This window comes from Neodiprion fabricii, chromosome 4 (assembly GCF_021155785.1).
Source record: "Neodiprion fabricii isolate iyNeoFabr1 chromosome 4, iyNeoFabr1.1, whole genome shotgun sequence".
Lineage (NCBI taxonomy): Eukaryota > Metazoa > Arthropoda > Insecta > Hymenoptera > Diprionidae > Neodiprion > Neodiprion fabricii.
Window position 1 is genome coordinate 5,205,435 of NC_060242.1, and position 16,312 is coordinate 5,221,746.

Genomic DNA, 16,312 nt, shown 5'->3' on the forward strand with positions numbered 1-16,312 from the left:
TGCTCTTGTCAAACGTCCCTTTCCTTTTCCGTTTCTTTTTCTATTTCTTTTTATCCAGACCGGTACGGCTCGCACATACGCGCAACGGTACTCGCGTGAGCTGATCGAATCAAGAGCCAACGGTGTATAATAAACCGCGTTTCCACCCACCTGCCGTTTATGGGCCACATTATACAGGTATAAACTACTCGACGATTAATCGTATCATCGTTACACCCCGCATCAGGATCGCTGCTTTGAAGTGTGGCAGGACTAACAATAAGACGACGATTCGGTTGATCAAACGTCGGGTATAATCCAAGCGGTACCGAGCGTATGGTGGTGGTATCACTAGTCGCGGCTCGAGCAGCATGCAGTTATACGCCCAGGAGTCCGTTTAGCCCTGCAGAAATTGTTTATCGCCGAGTTTCAGGCTCCCCACCTCAGCCCATCTCACAGCGTGATTTCATCCTCCCAGCATCCGCGCGTCCTCGAGAGATAACGGAAACAATGAGCCGACCGGCCAAAGCACACAACGGAAGCACCGACGATACAGCCGAACACTCGGTGCGGACTGTGTAGTCTATTTATCGAGGCACCTGTAGCACCAGGAAAAGCACCTCGTGCGGACACTTTGTGTTTGATCCTTCGTTCGAAAATTACCGAGGAATTAATTTTCAGCGTCTAACCGTCCAGCAATTGGTTCTAGTCATCGGGAAATTCACGGATTGTACACTGAGAGGAATTTTTAGTTACTGTTACCGCCCAGTCCTTAATTATTTTTTTTCATTTTTTTACCACAATCGAAGAATATGGTTCCAGGTAGAAAATGAAAATTAGTTTTCTAGCCGTTACCGGAAAGTCTGGTATCCGTTGCTATTCCTTCTCATTACGATCGCTGTTGCTAGATTTACTTGCAACTGTTGCGAAAATTTAATGCTCGTGCAGCGATAAATTGACGTTAAAGTCTTGTTTGACTAAAAAAGTAGAGTAAACCAAACAAACTGATTTTGCGTTGCAATTACCAAAAAGGGATCGACGATGGCGCAAAATGTTTAGGCGTACCTCGTTTTTCCTAATTCCAACAATATTCAAACAGTTTTTTTAACGATACCTGTTTTACTCAATTTTTCTGGTTACTGTAACAAATCAAATTTTTCTCAATGCACCGTCAGTTTTTTAACTTTGTAAAATAAAGGTTCGATAACTGGTACAATTGCCTCAGATCGTCGTCGACCACGTGCAGTATAATACAGTCAGGATCGTAGTCTCGGTCTCGTTTTGTTGGTGGTGGTGATTTGGTCACCAGTCGCGACATGTGATACCGGTAATCTCTTACAAGCGAAAGGAAGTAGGATGAGTCCGTTTCCGTTGGTCAAACTGCTCGCTACATGGCTACCAATTGTAAGATTCTCGAATGCTTGACGGAAGCCGCAATCACAGATAATAATCCGAGAATGATAGAACGGAACTAATGTAATCATCCTGTAACTATGCTTGATCGTCAGCTCCGAAAGAATAATTTTATTCAAATGTTGGATTCGGAGTATTCGTGTCAGAGATCGTACCCTCGTCTACGAAGTCGAGTGCAACAAGTTTGAAATGGCGGGTGAAAAATGCTGGAATTCACTGTCCCACCTGAATTCCAGCAGACCGCCAACCGATCACCGACCGTGTCAAGGTGGCCAAGTCATTCACTGATCCGATCGAAGACCCAACGGAAAGATGAAAGTGGATAAAAGGTGAAACTACGCTGCAGCGAACGAAGAGTCACCGGCAAATGACCTAACTACGAATATGACGGTGATTTTAAGACGGCTGTTCAGTCACTGGTGACATTTATGCAACCGTATATCAAAAGCTTGGAATCCATTGGAATGAAATGGATAGACAACATTTTCAATGACAAAGGACACGACGGTTCTGGTATCCAATGACGCAGCTGCACACTAACCGATCAAGTCACATCGCGAAGTGTGGTAACCGGAAGCCTGGTAAGCGGTTTGGAGATGGCATTTGAAGAGTGTCTGGATATCATTCAATAACGACTCACCTTTCGCTAGGATGCCTCAAGGCTCGTCGATTCATCCGGACATTCCATTCCACTCGGTAAGCCGATGACGGTCGTACGATTCTACAGCAACAAAGAGGTTCTCGATTCGCATGCACGGAAGAACCGACCCACAAACTATCAACAGTGAGGAACGAAAACAACACTAAACCGCTCACCAGTCGATAATTTCTACGTTTTCAATCATCTTTCACTATATGTCTTTCACACAGATGATTCCAACGAATCGTAGTAACGACGCAACGACCGCTTATCGCGAGTTATGTTTACTCACAGAGTTGGTGGCCTTATGAGCCATGTGATAGTACGCTAAGTGACCGAACTAATCAAGGAACGAGCAGACGGGCTCGCTCGACAACGATCGCGGACCGACTGAGGCTCCTCCGATTGAGTACAAACAAACCGCCTCACTCCTCTCCTCTCCTAGCCACGCCAGTCCTCCTCTCCGCCCGCGCAGCTCCCTCATACCTCGTCATCCTCGTCCATCTCTCTCTCTCTCTCTCTCTGTCCTCTTGTAGCAATTACTGGAGATGCACTACGGAGTACCAAGGTAGGGTGAAAGGATCGCCTTTGGTTCGAAGGGCCGATTTGCATCGCCTCGAATGGATCTTCGGCAATAAAGTCGGTAAAGGTTCGCTGTCGACGAACGATCATCGACCCCGAAAAGATAGAGTGAGTAAGTGATAAGGAGAGGTGAAAATTGTTTCTCTCAAAATCCTTAACAAGCCCGACAATGCCTTCATCATCCGGACTCCAAGTCCACGCTCACCGCGAGTTTCGAGCATGCGGGCAGCCTACGTTGGAAACTTCGAAATTCTAAGGGGGAAACGCGGGACGGATTCCGCGTACGGAATTCGTAATGATTGGGAATTGAAAATTTTCCTTCCATTCCTCGACGGAGAAACGCGTGTTTCTTCGTCTTGTTCTCGGTGTTGTACGATAATACCGTACACGGTTTTTCGAGGATAAAAAGATCCCCGAAACGCATCTCCGGGTGTCCAATACGAACTGCCAAGGAGAGGAGGAAGAAGAAGAAAAAGCGGAAGGAGGATGGAAAAATATTGTCCAACGTCTTCACCTAATACCCACTTTATTTCTGTCCCCCACGCGACGCCGTGATGAATTGCGTCGCGCGTTTGTCGTTCGTTTAAATTTCAACGGCACCGACCTGCGCAGCGATGATGACGGGCACGCTTTGAGGCTCCGGGCGATAATTTGTCACTCAATATCAACGAGAACGGGAACGAGAACGATCACGCTCAGGTTGTTGGGGTTTAGGTGAAACGGATCGTTCAAGATGAACGAACAACAAGGAAAATGCACATTTTTCACACCAATTTCCCCGACGAATCGCCCTTGCCATTCCAGCGTATTATCTATAACATGGTCGAGACTGTTGTTTTTTAAAATACTTTCTAGGTTCTCAAATAATTTAACAAATAGTAACGCACTCTAAAGAAAGTATTCACTGAATAATTTCATTTGTACACTGAGAGAAATTTTTAGTTCCGATTACCGCTCGGTCCTTTTATTTTCAATTTTTACCACAGTTGAAAAATATAGTTCTAGGTAGAAAATGAAAATCAGTTTTCTAGCTGTTAACGGAAAGTCTGGTATCCGTTACTATTTTTTCTCATTACGATCACTGTTGCTATAATTTCTTGTAACCGTTGCGAAAATTTAATGCTCGTGCAACGATAAATTGACGTTAAAGACTTGTTTGACTAAAAAAGTAGAGTAAACAATAGCGCAAAATGGTTTTTTTAACGATACTTGTTTTACTCAATTTTTCTAATCACTCTAACAAATGAAATTTTTCTCAGTGTAAAACTTTTTATTCAGGAACGAAAATTGAAAAGCGCAATATTTCAAACATTTTCTTTGAGAAAAATGATTCTTCTCAATGGGAAATATGCTCGGCTGTTAAAGGGTTAAATGTCACCTCCGATGCCCTGCTGACCTCCCACCTCATCCGCAGCCGGAACTCACTATTTATAGTTTTTAGGGTCGACCGTCAGTTGAACTGGGTCAATCAATGACGACAACAGTCACCTGGATGATATCTCGTTAATTAACTCGTTTGTGTATCGAGCTCCGATTGATCATCGGACGATTATGTTTCATGCGCGTTATAAATGAAGCACGTATCGATATTAATATATATATATATATATATGTGTGTGTGTGTATATACGCGCTGATGTCTGATCAGCCCAAGGTTTTGTCAGGTCCGGTTCATCAATCTCCGATGAAATTCAAATTATGTGAAATTCACCATCGATCGCGGAGTCGTTTAGTTTTTGAAGAAAATTTTGAGAAAAAATTGAAAAAAAAAAAAAAATACGTGCACAGTTGAAGAGCAACTGTTAATGGAAACAACATTTTATCGCTTCATTAATTTTTTTCCCTTCATCAACTCAACGACACTGTGATTCTATACAACCGCTGAGCGTAAACCGAGCGTGTATCTAGGAAAGTTTTATCGCTTGTCGAGTAAACTTCATACTCGTAGTTATCATCCGCCGAGCTGGGATATCATTTCACGCAGACGGATCCGTCGCGCGTATATAGGTGGTGGTAGTATCGAATTTCCGAATCGTTATCTCTGACGCGGTGCAGCGGTTTGAGCTTAATTTACAATTACGATACAATGTGTGTGTGTGTGTGTGTGTGCTTTAGAGTGTTTTGGGAAAGAAGTAATCCATGATATTTCACACCCTCTAAAAAGTTCGTTCAGATCGAAAGCAAGATTACGTGAAAAAATGAGCGTTCTAGGTTACGTGGAAGATGGCGCTCATTTGATTTTTTATCTTCTTTTCACGTTTTTTTCAATTTATGAATAAACACGTTGCGGCACTTTAATTATTATTTCTTTCCTGACATTTACATTCAACTCAAATATTACGATCCGTAAGACAACGATATATCAACCGGCAATCTTGACCTCCCAAATTGAAAGTTTAAATTAAATTATAACTATTTTACGAGATTGAATTAATAATGAAAAAGTCGTCGGATAGACTTCTCAAACATCAACTCGAGCCACGATATTAAAAGTCTGGGTCTTCTTTGTGACGTAAATTGACATTGCGATTGATGTAAGGAATGGAAAAAAAAAATTTCATTCGGGATGCTTCGCAAATTTATAAAAGTGGAAAATCAACTGAACGCCATCTTCCACGTAACGTAGAACGATCACCTTTTGACGGAAACTTTCTTTCAGTCTGAAGAAACTTTTCTGGGATTGCCACGGCGGAAAATCGCAAACTATTTTTATCTGAAACATCCTAAAATACCTGCAAACATACATTTTCGAGACTGATTATTATTATAGTAACCGAAACATGAAAGAAACATAGAGGATAAAAATTTCTTTTCTCATCTCATCTCGAATTCCTCTCCATTCCCTTTTTCTAACTATAATCGTTGTATGTACGTTACAGGGTGAATTTCGACCGTATCAATTTGTCGTTGAGCGTGCGTGCCAATCGCATTCCACGGTCTTGTCGTGAGAAACGTTATCCTGGCGCAATAAGAAGCACATAGAGATAAAGAAAAGAGTATAAATAATAACATGATCGGGGGAAAGAAAAAAAAAAAAAATCAAGTAAGTAAAGGAGAGACACGAAAGTACAGACAGCGATTTTTCCATTACATTTCGGTATTCCGTACCAACCTATACGAAGCACAAATACGTCAAACTTTTATTGACGAGTTTATACAAGTATAAAATAATTCCAACGGTCGGTAACTTCAACATCGCAGCAGTTCGTGATAACATATTAAGCTATAAATAATTATTTCAACAGCTGTGAATAAATTTTACAACGCAAATTATTATTATTAATCGATATGATAATAACTCTCTTGTGTGTAAATAGTAAAACAAGCTCACCGTAATTGCGTTACGTATAAAACGAATTGTGTAAACTGACGACGAAATGGAAACAAAAAAAAAAAAAAAAAAAAACCAACACGTGCTTCGACCACGAACATGTTATACGTGTCGTTATACTATCCAGCTGATTATACTGATTTTGTTCATGACTGTACCAATATTAACACAAGCTGCGAATACACGGAATCCAGTCAGTGTCATGCCGCGAAGTACAATATTCGCAGTTCAAGTTTTTCTCGATCTATCAGCATAAGTAGACGGAAGAATTACAGAGGCGGAAAAAGATCGACGAAGTGAAAATTACGAGTTTATTTTATTTTTAAATTCCTTAACTTTCAAATCTAATCGAGTTGAATTTCAGCGGTAAAAGTATTTGCTCAGTAAATTATTAATATACTGGAGGCATTCCATGACGTCACGATCAAGATTCGACGTCGATGTCTCGGATTCGTTTTACAATTTCTTGCGTGAAATAACATGACGAAGAATCGCAATTTTCTTTAGAATTTTTCGACCCAGCTTAACGTATCTGAAGTACGATTGAAAAACTTGAGGAAAAAAAAAAAAAAAAAAACACCCATTCTCATACATATGAAAAAATTCAGATGAATCTTATAAAATATAACGAAATTTTTGACACATTTTTGAAGATGGAAATTTCATAACTTCGAAAAATAAATAGAAAAAATGGAAAAAAATACAAAGTATTATTATTGGATTGCGTTTTTGACATAAGAATGAACATAAAATATTCAGAGATATATTATAATGAACTCTTATGTACGTTTTTACAAATGTCAAAAATGAAATCCAAAAACAATCATTTTTTTTTTTCGAATCATTTTTCTTACTTACCCTTCGACGTTATAAAATCTCCATCTTCCGATAGATGTCATAAAATTTTCTCATACACTATAAGATTTTTCTGAATTTTTTCCAGATTTTAGAAAATGTGTGTGTGTTTTTTTTTCAAGTTTTTCAATCGTACTTCGTACACTACGCCGGGTCGAAAAATTGTGAAAAAAATTGCGATTTTTCATCACGTACTTTGACGCAAAAAATTATAAAACCAATCTGCGACATCGACGCAGAAACTTGATCCTGATGTCACGGAATGCACCATACAATAAAATTCGACCGTTCACCAGTTTTACAGTAAATACAACAACGGATTGTTTATGGAGGAGGAGGAGCCTGCGTCAAAGGTTGTAAAACGTAATTAATTACAGATTTATTCAAGAAAATATGAAACAGTAGTAAATATTCAATGTGACCAGCAGCAGTGAGATTTGAAATTCGCGAACAATGCGTCCTCCACCCCCCACCGTCACTGTACGCTTTAAGGCGGTACATACAAAACCACCGCGCCCAGATCTAATCAAAATTCACGGCAATGCTGTGAGATTTTTATACACCAGCGTAAAATGCGAAAAAAGAATACGACGAAAAACTTACTCCGTCGGACAGACGAAAAAAAAAAAATAAAAAAAAAGCAGCAACAAAAAAAGGAAAAAAAAGAAGCGTCCGTAGATTGCAATCGGTGTAATCGTCGGATTATAAATCTTTGGCATTACGTGCTGCATTCGTTGATAAAAAATTTCATATTTCATGGTTGGTAAAAAATTCTTGTAAGATGGATATAGTTGCGATATAACAGTTTGAAGATTTTTCATACCTACCAGATAATCTGGTGTTATACAAGTAATTAAATATATTAAAGGTTAAATGGATCTTGAAGGACAAGGAACGACATGTTTCAGCTAATTTCTCTTTTCAACATGGTAGTAGATGTTTGTTTTTATTAATTATAGCACATGATTGAACGAAGGATTTTTTGAACATTGAAATTTGAATTTTTGATCGAGTTGTATGCACAACGGTACGATTTTCGGTAAAATCTAGACCGCACGTTGTCTTGTAAGATAATTTGTGATCAAAGCGGAGAAAAAAAAAAAAAAAAAAAGATAACATTTCACGACGACAGAAAATATTTAATTTTTTGATTTCCCGAAGACACTTGTCTTTCCGAAAACCAATTCTCAACGGCTCGATTATCAAAAGTTTTGTACGAATGTTTCATAAAATATTGTTCAAATACGATTCTTTTGTATGCTTGAAGTTTGAATAAAACCATTCTTTTCTTAAGTTGAAAAACTATGAATAGGTTTTTTTTTTTGACATTAATTTACACTCACACAAACGTAAAATTATCTCATAAAACGGCTGAATTTTCTATCCAGAACTATATTCTTGCAGTTGGATCGAGAAATGAAAATAGTTAATAACCGTGTGCTGAAAATTGAACCGAATAAAAATAAAAACCATATATTTTCATCTCATTTCGAATCACTCGTCCGTACGATTTTTCATCGAATATACAGAAAAATCGTTGTCACGTATATCTGCGATACTACACCTTTGATATCCGAGTCGAAGTTTCCGAAGTGACGACGACGATGGGGGAGGAAGAGGCCGCGGGACGCGGTTTATGGGGAGGAAGGAATTCGGTCTGATTGGGTGGAGTGGGTGAGAAGAGGTGAAAAAAGGTGGATTTTTTCGGCCCACTCGTCGGCGGCGAGGGCCGTATAAGTATTACAGATCGAATAAACTTCTGATCGGATAAGGATAATACGTTACGGTTGAGCCTTGGAGGAGGGGGAGGAGAGAGAGAGAGAGAAACGGAGCCGAGCGTAACTCGCGGAAAAGCCTCGCCGGTATTTCGGCTTCACCATTATTTCCACTCCCCGGCGTTGCCGGGTTGCTAGTAAGTATAGGCGGGGTACAATTCACGATTTATAGGCGTCCATTTTCCCCGGGACGCCGTTGGAATGATTGTACAAACTATCCGGGCCGCCTATACTTTTTCTTATTTTTATTCTTATTCTTATTCGTATTCTTCTGCGTTCTTCGTTTCTTATTCCCGGCCTCTCCCTTTTTCATCTACTTACAAACACCGACGTCAATTTATTATTTAGACGCAATTCGACGTCCGGAATATATAAAGATGGTAAAGACGGAGAAGAAAAGAGGAACGCGTATTTTCTCCGCATCGCGCGTCCCTGTTCTTGTACACATTTTTGCTAGACTTTTTTTTTTTTCATCGCCCTACGTCGCTTTGCGCGAATAAAGGAAGAGAAAAATTTTTTAATAAATAATCAATTTGTAAGAAAGATTAGTGATTCTTCACCCGAACTTTCGTCTTTCACCCGATTTGTCAGGATGAAGACAATATGGGCATATGACGACTCGATCGTGACTCTGAGTCGATGATGTGAGATTAGTTTCATCATTTTTTGTACGATAGTACATTAGGGTGAAATTCAATCCCTATTTTTTTATGCAGACTTTTTCGACCCAGCGTATCTGAAGTATAATTCAACAAACTTGAAACGAAACTCCTAATTTCTGAAATCTACAAAAATTCAAAATAATATTACAAAGTATGACACCTATCGGAGGTAAAAAAAAAAAAATATGAAAATTATTTTGTATATAGTTATATGCAAAGTAAAAAAAAAAAAAAAAAAAACAATTATCGAATATCTTATCCAAATGTGATCACATATTATTGATATTTAGAGGTGCTTATTTCATATTTCCATTTTCTAATTAAACAAAACGTACACGATCATGAAAAATTGAAATTTTTTTTTTTCTTCTCGTAAACGGTTTAATTAATAAACGATCGATACACGGATTCTTGTAGGAAATTTCACGCTCTACAAAAAAGTACCAAACTAGAATTTTCCTGACTACAACTGATTGCGAGATAGTCACCTATAAACATTGTTTGTGTAAAAGTGCTCAAACTTCAGAAACAAAAAAAAAAAAAAACACTTTAAAAACGCTGCTGAATTTTCAGGAGAAGGATAAGAGTTTGAATAAATTGGTCCCGAAAAATGTGTACAGAAGAATAAAAAGCGACACTTACAACGCACCTGAAATAAATTGAAAACGGTGAAAAATATCGCAGTGAAAAACAAAAAAAAAAAGAAACTGTCATCCAATATGAATTTTAATGCCGGAATAACTATTCCTACGAGTGGATAAAAAAAAAAACCTCAAGAAATACATTCTCATGGATCCGGAATCGAATATACACCGTACAGGGACGATACGTTTCTGAATGTGTTCAATATATCGCATGCACATAACGCTGGAGTGATTCGCGTACCGCAGCGATGAAATACACGTATAGTACAAAACAGCTGATACGTGCAGACAACATTGTTTCCGTTGAAAAGCGGAGCGTCGAAGGGGTAATTATCGACGTTTGTTGGTCGCGAATTGCTTCCGGACGTTTGGCACGACTATTTGCAGAAATCAGTATAGGATGTTCCTCAGCAAATTTGAAATTAAATTTGGCGTGCAATAATTGCGTACATACGTACGTATCAAATATACGGGAAAATTATACAGGCATTACCGTCTGGGTATAAAACGTGCGCGTAATTGTCAACTAGATTAATGATCATTGCTATGTGACGAAATTGGCGGTATATATAGTCGAGTAATTTATATTATACATATATATATATATGTATAATTATACGACGAAGAGGCTCTTAAAATTATATTACCTAGGGAAAACGATGCCGGATGAAATACACACACACACACCCTCCCTCTCTCTCTCTCTCTCTCTCTCTCGATCCCTCTTTCAACGTACGCAGAGTCGACCGTCGGTTTATTGTCCCGGGTATTAGCTGAAAGGTAATTAGCCAAAGCTGTAAATTAGCATTCATAACCAATTCTCTTGGCGTGCATGGGTGCCTTGTACCAAAACTCTCTCTACCTCTGTGTATTTATGCGGCACGCTATTGCACGACCCAAAACCAACCGCTATTGGTTATACGCTTCGTACGCGACCGGTTGAACAATGTCAAAGAGTGACGGTTTACTGCCTGTATCTTCCATCGCTCAAATTTGTCATCGATTAGTCAATTAGTCGATGAATAAATTAAAGGCTAGTCGCTGCTTTCAGCTTCTCCTCAACCCCCCCCCCCCCCCCCCCCCTCTCTCTCGCTCTCTCTCGCTTCCTCTTTCCTGTAATAAAGATAAGGAATCATCTTTCACGGGTTACGGAAGTGTTTTTGCTGTAATATATGATCCTTGTTTTTTTTAACAACTTCATACAAACATCCTCGTGATTATACCAACGAATAATTTCATTGATACGGGAGAAAATTATTACACACGGGATATGAAAATGTGCGCAAAGGTTTTCACAGATTTTTTGTAACGGTAAGAAAAAGTCGGTGAAATCTTGCGAGGAATGGAGTTCTTGTTTAGTTTTTTTACCGAACAAATTATTCGCAGTCGATCGGAGTGCAAAATACAAAATGAGCCAGTCTCCGAGTAGCGTGAAAACGGTTTGAAAGCTTTCCGGAAAATAATACACCTTTTTATATACCTACAGGTGATCAGAAATTGGGGCGACTCGCTTTTAGTCAGGCTTTGAAATCGTCGAGTTATACTAACGTAGGCAAGGCCTGGATTCTGCAGTGCTCGGAACTTTTGGGACGAAAAGAGGAGCTTTTGATGCTGGAAAAGTGATCCAGTAGGAGGAATTTAACTCATCCGAGAGACGACCGGAGCGAACGGTAGTAAAAGTTTCCCACTTTTCCGGGGCTTCCTCGACATTCCGTTTAAAATCCGGTTGAGGAGACCGAGTACGGAAAAAGAAAAATGAAAAAAAAAGAAAAAAAGAAAAAAAAACTTAGATAGACGTGACGCTTGTTCACATCCGATCAACGAGTCAAACCGATGCATCAAGCTAGAGTAGCTTTAATAGGTGGTTCGACGTTCCAAAAAGTCGTTTTATTTCACGTATTTCACATGATGGGTAAGTTTTATGAGACGAAGGATCAGAGCTGGAATCTTCGCGGCTTTTGGAAGCATAAAACTCGATGACTCCGTGGTGTCAGAGAGATGAAAAACAAATACGCGTGAATATCGCAATGAATTCCCGAACTCGGAAAAACCACGAAGAGTTGATAACTACTTTTTAAGTTTATTCTTGAAGACTCGGAACGACTGTCGATGAATCATGATCATCTTCGTGATTCGCGGTGATTATAACGAGCTTGATCGCGGTGCGGTGTATGTAATAATATCTCAGTGCCGAATGGAGAAGAAGAACTCTGAATAAGCGTTAATCATACTTTTTCAAGGAATAAGATGGTCGAGATGAAATATTGTAACTTCGGGTATAAAGCGATAAGGTATTCACTTGTTGCAATTGCAAACCAGTTTGGAAAACAATCGCTTGAAATCACGTGAGATCTTCCAAGATCGCATAAAATCGCACGTGCATATGAGTTAATTTTCTCGCACAACGTTGTACCTCTTTCATTTTTTTATTCTTTTTCCTCAATTTATTTTCCAATATTGGTATGAAACTAATAATAAACTAACCAACCTAACCTAACTATTCACTTGTTCAAATAGCAAACCACTTTGTAAAGCAGTCAGTTTAAAGTATGTAGCTTGAAATCATTTAAAATCACACCAAATCACATTTAATATCTTGAAATCTGATAAAATCGGACGTGTATTTACTCGTCGAAATGGCAAAGCAGTTTGGAAAGAATTCACTTCAAAGTCGCTTGAAATATTTTGAAATCGCTTAAGATCAATCGAAATCATTGCAATCGCTCGTAACTCGATCCGTGCTTGAATTATATCCCATGGGTATAAAATAAGCAAATATCCAAGTATAAGGTGATGCTTTCAGGTACAGTTTTGAATAATGATAAATAATACGGTCGATCGGTCACGTCGTCGTGAGGTGTTATAAGTATAAGACGGTGAAGTAACGGACAGGGGAACGCCCCACGGAATTGGGAAGGATACGTAAGGAAGACGTATCGCCGTAAAGATCGAGGCGAAACATGTCGCCGCCATCTTCCTCGTTTTCCTCCGATTTCTCCGAAAGGACAATAAAAAAAAAAAAAAAAGGGGGGGGCAAAGAGGCCGAGAGGTCATCGTCGTACCATTTATCATAAATTTTTCAAAAATTATTCACGACCGTCGCGAGACGGGTTTTGGTTATACTTTTATTTTATTTATTTATTAATTTTTTTTTTCTTTTTTTTTTTGTTTTTGTTTCTGTTCCTTTTTACAATACCCACCGAGACGAATAAGGGATCGGGCAAAGCGGGCGCAACGAATCCCTCGAGATTCACGGTGTGAATTAAGCTCGGCAATATCACGCGATTAACTTGGTAATCCTAGTTTGTTGTCTGGGGTAGAGAGCTCGGCGGCTCATCCCGGCGCCGGTTTCTGTCTAAGACCGCAATCCTCCTGGGTGAAGAACAGCTGGGAGCATCGCCGAGTGCAGGGCCATGAAAGCGAGACTTCGCGGTGCGGGACCGGGGGTCGAAAATAAGACGGAGGGCGGGAGGTGGAACGATTATAACGACAGAAAAAGTGGGTGAATTTTTTAATATTTGTAAATTTTATTTTATCTTGGTGTATTTTTTTTTTTTTTTCTTTAATTATCATCCGACAAAATGGTGACAGTTTCAAATTGAATTTTGATTTTACGACTTTTTCGTTCAACTAACGAAACGGATGGGATAATTAAAAAATGGGATCGCACCGATAAGGGTTGATTTATATCGAATAATACTGTATCCGAATTTGAAGTAAAATCGGTCGAGCCGTTTATGGGATATCTTGTTGAATAATTCTGATGAGAAAAAAAAAAAATATGTCAGTGAAACTCGCGATCCACATATTAGAATGACAAAAACTCCGGATTAAACAATTTGTTATCGAGGTAAAAATTCTCCAAAATTGAGCAATTTTTCAGTCGTCTACCTCGAATGTAATATTCATATACTTATAAGCCTCTTTAAAAAATAGCCAAAATCCGTTGAAAATTGATTATTACGAAGCTAGCGAAACGATTTGCTGATTGCGATTCTTCGAGTGTGATTCCTCCCCGTAAATTTGAATATTATTTTAGCTATCGGTTGAAATATTAAATTTGATACTTCGTTCGACGGTGATACGGGATTTAATTTATCAGCGACGAGGCTGTTGGCGAGAATCGCAATTTATCACGTCGAGCGATCATTTTTACTGTCTGCAAGTTTCGGCTCGGCTATATTAGCGGGGCTGATCAATGCCGCGTGCGTTATACCTGCCGAGGAGTAAATCAGAGGGCAATTTTGGACGTTTTCATTTAGCGATCCCTGCAGGAGCCGGGAGAGAGATTCTCTCCCATGGCCTCGAGGCCGAGGGCACGAAGCGCCGGGTCGTTTCTTCCCGCGAAAGCCAGCCTAGGCCTCCATTTGTTTTCGGAACAAGAATATACGCGGCGGCCGCCATGACAAACGACTCAAGTTATCTCCGCATCCTTCCGCCTATTTTCCACCGTCTCGAGAAGTCTACCGTCTCACTGCTGCCTCCGATCGTCTCCTAAGCTTCTCAAGTCTTTAGAGGAATTTTCCTTTCCCTAACCGAGAGTAAAACGATGTCTGAATAATCTCACGGAATCCCCTGACGATGATAGAAAGATTTTAGATCGCGTTCGGGCTCGGAAATCAAATTTTATCGATACTGTTGTCTTACAGCGATGTAAAACGGTCCGATTTATAGATCGTTGCCATAACACGTATCAAATTTTCTCGGCAAATGCAATTATCGATTTCTTGGTAGTAAAAATTGTCGAGCATCTTCACTCGTAGTTTCAAGTTTATAAAAATTCATGCTCATCTCAAATGCGAGGAACTTGAAACTCACGCCAGGTAAATCTGACGCTTTGAATAATATTGATTCGATATAGTCGGTATATGAGAATTTGAAATTTCGAATAAGATATGAATTGATCTGCAGGATTCAATATGAATAACCGTCTTATCAGAGACGATTTTGAACGCTCGTTTAAAAATTTTTCTGGCAACGTTTGGCTTTTAAGCGGGATAAAGTAATTTTCGTTTTCCTCCGAGTGAACGAAAGCAGTTTGAGAATGTAGCAAATCCTGCTTGGCGTTGGAGTTTATCGCGTGATTTGAACTTAGGCTGCAACTCCACCCTCGATATCATACCCAAAATCCTTGATAAGCCTTTTTCAACAGATCGGCGACGCGAGGCTTGCGAGAGGGATTGATATCGTGGCTAATTTATATTCACTTTAGTTTGCGATAAATTTGCATATGTTAATACGTCGCGGATATAAAGTATACCAGAGAAGGTATCGAAACGCCCGGGTAGCGTTTCCAAAATCTGCTAGAAAGGGAGAAAGAGAGAGAAAAAAAAGAGAGAATGAGATCCTGAAAAGTGCTTCGAAACTGCGAGCTTTTCGACAGTAGCCGCTAAAAGCCCGAAAACAAAGCCTCGTTATTACATACCACGCAATTCACACGCGAATCGATCGGCAACTGAGCCACGAGTTCAGCCAATTTATCGTCGAACTATACATGTGTGGGTAAATAATATAAATCGTACGTATATCTGAGCATACGAACGGGCGGGGGATTCATATTCCGAATTTGAAAAGTTCCAAAAGCGCCGAATTATGAATTTATTGGTGGGGAAATTTGAAATAAAGAAATCAAACTTCGACCGAACATCAAAATCGAAATTCCAAAATTGCAAAAATTAGAAAATTCAAATGTTTGAAAAATCAAAACTCCGAATGATGCGGGACTTTCAGTTCTGTGAATTTCTGAATTTGTGAAATTTCACCACTTTGATCATTCTCTACTCTGCATATTCGATATTTTGACGTTCGGAATCCTGGTCATTGTGATTTTCGGATTTTTACGCCGTGTAAGTATATTTTAACTTTCGGAATTTCACTCTATCGTAACGTTACTTTTTGGAACTTTGCTCTATCGTAACTCGAATTTTTGGAATCTTGCATTTCGGGACTAAAAAAAAAAAAAAAAGGAACAAACGAATTGTCGGGAATCAATTCTGATTATGACAACCAACCGATGTTCAAGTTTGAGAAATTTTGGGAAATTCGTTTGCGAAAACGTCTCATCACTCGTTTTGGCAATAAAGTTTATTCTCTAAACTCATTCGTTAAAATGATTTTCCCAACTACGGACTAAAGGATGTCGACTCTTTGGTTGAAGCATGTATAATATTCTTCGGTGTGCCACGATACGTTTTTTTCTGTTAAATTTCTAATTATACGAACAAATCATTACAGAAAACCGTCAAGGGATGTTACTTTTTTCGATTTCAACGAAAGTCAGAATATATATATATTTTTTTCCTTCACTTCCTCGGCTTGCAGACAGCACTGAGCAATTTTAGTTCACAAATGTACAAGGTAAGTGTGTACCAGTTATTGACACGTTCATACCCAACTATTGACCCTTTCATTATACAAAATTATAAATTTAC

General features: G+C 39.1%; 1 protein-coding gene across 3 annotated transcripts in view; it reads right to left on the reverse strand.

Annotated features, from left to right (window-relative positions):
• Positions 1-16,312, reverse strand: part of LOC124180549 (putative polypeptide N-acetylgalactosaminyltransferase 9) — a 191,805-nt gene that overhangs the window by 120,548 nt on the left and 54,945 nt on the right. The window contains exon 1 of one of the 3 annotated variants that reach the window (XM_046566190.1): positions 2,033-2,409. The exons of the other annotated variants lie outside the window; for them this stretch is intronic. The gene's annotated coding sequence lies outside the window, so the exon portion shown is untranslated. Of the gene's footprint in view, positions 1-2,032; positions 2,410-16,312 lie in introns of those variants that run through there. 3 annotated transcript variants of the gene reach the window in all.